We start from the raw sequence: 3,042 nt of genomic DNA on the forward strand, positions 1-3,042 counted from the left end.
CCACAGTAACTTCTTGCAAGATACATCCACGAAGGCAAAAGAAACAAAAGCAAAAATGAACTATTGGGACTTCATCAAGATAAGAAGCTTTTGCACAACAAAGGATACAGTCAACAAAACTAAAAGACAACCTACAGAATGGGAGAAGATATTTGCAAATGACGTATCAGATAAAGGGCTAGTTTCCAAGATCTATACAGAACTTATTAAACTCAACACCAAGGAAACAAACAATCCAATCATTAAATGGGCAAAAGACATGAAGAGAACTCTCACAGGGGAAGACATGGACATGGCCAACACGTATATGAGAAAATGCTCCACATCACTTGGCATCAGGGAAATACAAATCAAAAACCACAATGAGATACCACCTCACACCAGTGAGAATGGGGAAAATTAAGAAGGCAGGAAACCACAAATGTTGGAGAGAATGTGGAGAAAACGGAACCCTCTTACACTGTTGGTGGGAATGTGAACTGGTGTAGCCACTCTGGAAAACTGTGGAGCTTCTTCTTTCAGTTTCTGCCTATCTTGGAAGCTCTTGATCTCTCCTTCTTTTTTTTTGAATGCCATCCTTGCTGGTTAAAGTATTCTTTGCTGAAGGATCTTTTCGTTTATGACCTTGAAATTATCCTTCCAGCCTTTTCTAGCCTGACAGGTCCCTGTGGAGAGGTCTGCTGTTAATCTAATACTTCTCCCCATAAAGTTTCAGGATTTCTTGTCTCTTGGTGTTTTAAGGATCTTCTCCTTATCTTTGGAATTTGCAAGTTTCACTGTTAAATGTTGTAGTGTTTAACGGTTTTTATTGATTTTGTGTGTGTGTGGGGGGGTTCTCTATCTCCTGGATGTGAATGCTGGTTTCCCTTCCCAAGTTAGGGACGTTCTAAGCTATGATTTGTTTAAATGTACTTTCTCATCCTCTGTCCCTTTCGGCGACCTCTAGAACCCCCATTAAACGTAGTTTTTTCCTTCTGAGGCTGTTATTTATTTCCCTTAACCTTTCCTCATGATATTTTAATTCTTTTTTCCTCAGCTTCCTTCCTTGCCATCAAATTGTCTTCTTTGTCACTTACTCCTTCTACCTCCTTAACCCTCGTCATTAGGACCTCCAGTTTGGATTGCATCTCATTTAATGGATATTTAATTTTGGCCTGATTAGATCTAATTTCTGCAGTCTTAACGTCTCTTGAATCCTTTATGCTTTTGTCCCGAACCACCAGTAGCTTTATAATTGTGCTTCTGAATTGTCTTTCTGACATTGAATTGTAATCCAAATTCTGTAACTCTGTGGGAGTGAGTACTGTTTTGATTCTTTTTTTTTGTGATGAGTTCTTCCTTCTAGTCATTTTGCTCAGTGCAGAGTGGCAGAAAACAAGTTGTATTGGAGAAAGGAAGGAAAAAGGGGGAAGAAAGTGGGAAAACAAACAAACAAAAAACAAAACAAACAAACAAAAAACCCCAAGGAGGTGTATCCTCTGATTCTATATACTGTAAGTCCCTTGACTTCCCTTGGAGCTTTCCAGTGCTACTTGGTTAAGAATTTGTTCTTCCCCTCTCCTTCTAGAGGGTCTTCTGGGGGAGAGGCTTCCTGTGCTGATTCCCAGGTGTGTGCACCTGGGGGAGCTGCCCGGCCCCTGCCAAGTCCACGGCTCAGTGGGAGCTGTTTATCCTGTGTGGCCTCTGCTCCCTGGCGGCCTTGCTCAGTCCCATGCACAAGGTGACACCAGGAAGAACATCAACAGTGGTGGCAGCCAGCTCTCCAGCCCTGGAGTCAGCTCCCACAGTAACTACTGCAGTCTCCCAGTTCGCTGGGGCCTGGATGCTCTGGGGGCAGGGGCGCCCATCTGCACAGCTCGGGGGCACCCGGTGGCAAGAGCGTCCTCGCTATCCTGTGCCCACTGGCCTCTGCCTGTCCCAGGGAGAGTGCTGGATTCTGGGCTGTGTCCCCTGGCGCCCTGGGCTCCAGGGTCTGCACAGCTGGAATCACGCTCCTGGGGTTGTGCAGCCCCCTCCACTCGGAGCCCCAGCCTGAGCCGCCTGAGCTGCTCCCAGGGCTGCTGGGCGTGCGCTCCAGCCTGTTAGGGTGCTTGGCCCGCGGTGTGTGATGCGCTCTCCCCTGGGTTGCACTTCCTCTGTTAGTGACCCCGGGAACCTGGGGGCTCCACTGCCCCTCCTGGGATCCTGCCCGAGTTCCCTGCAAGTGCCTTACAGTCAGGGAAGATTGGTTAAGTTCCTGCTTCTCCAGGCCTGGACTTTCCTGTCCTGGAAGCACTCGCAGCCCAGCATTAGTCCGGCTCCTCCCAGGGGACCCTCCCCCACTGGATGCTTTTAAAATGATTTATTTCCATCTTCCTACCTTGATAGGTGGCAAACTCCTCTCACGGTAGCATTCCAGCTGTTCTCTATTTAAATCTCAGGCCGAATTCATAGGTTTTAAGTATGATTCCAAAGTTATCTAGGTAAGTTGGTGGGGACAGGTGACTTGGGGACACTACTCTTCCGTCATCTTGCCCCCTTCTCTCCAGTCCTTCACTTTTAAAACCGTTGGTATTATAATAGATCTATTTAGAACTTTAAAGACACCACAGGCTGACCTTAGAATCTTATATGGGTTGTATCATTTATTTCCAACAAAGCCATTCTTGGGGACTGTAAAATTATGACCCTCTTTCTACATTTGTAGAAATGTGATTCAAAATGGTTGAGTGATTGACCCAGAATTATGAACTGGGTCATTATGAACTGATTTGCTTTTATTGGAATGCAACAAGATAGGCCAGTGGTTCTCAGCCAAGGATGATTATTCCTCCAGAAGACACTTGGAAATATCTGGAGAAATTTTTGGCTGTCATAGCTGGGCTAGTACTACTATTAATATGGCATGTCTAGGGTTGCCCAGAGAGTCTGCTTCTATAACTAGCTCCCAGTCATTGAAATTGGCTGTCTTGGTCTGTGACACTTTTGTGTGTTAAGGCTGTGGTCCATTATCAGAATCAAGTGTGTTCTTCTCCTCCCAGAATCCTCCCAACCACCTCAGAT

The sequence above is a fragment of the Vulpes vulpes genome, chromosome 9 (genome assembly GCF_048418805.1).
Source record: "Vulpes vulpes isolate BD-2025 chromosome 9, VulVul3, whole genome shotgun sequence".
NCBI lineage: Eukaryota > Metazoa > Chordata > Mammalia > Carnivora > Canidae > Vulpes > Vulpes vulpes.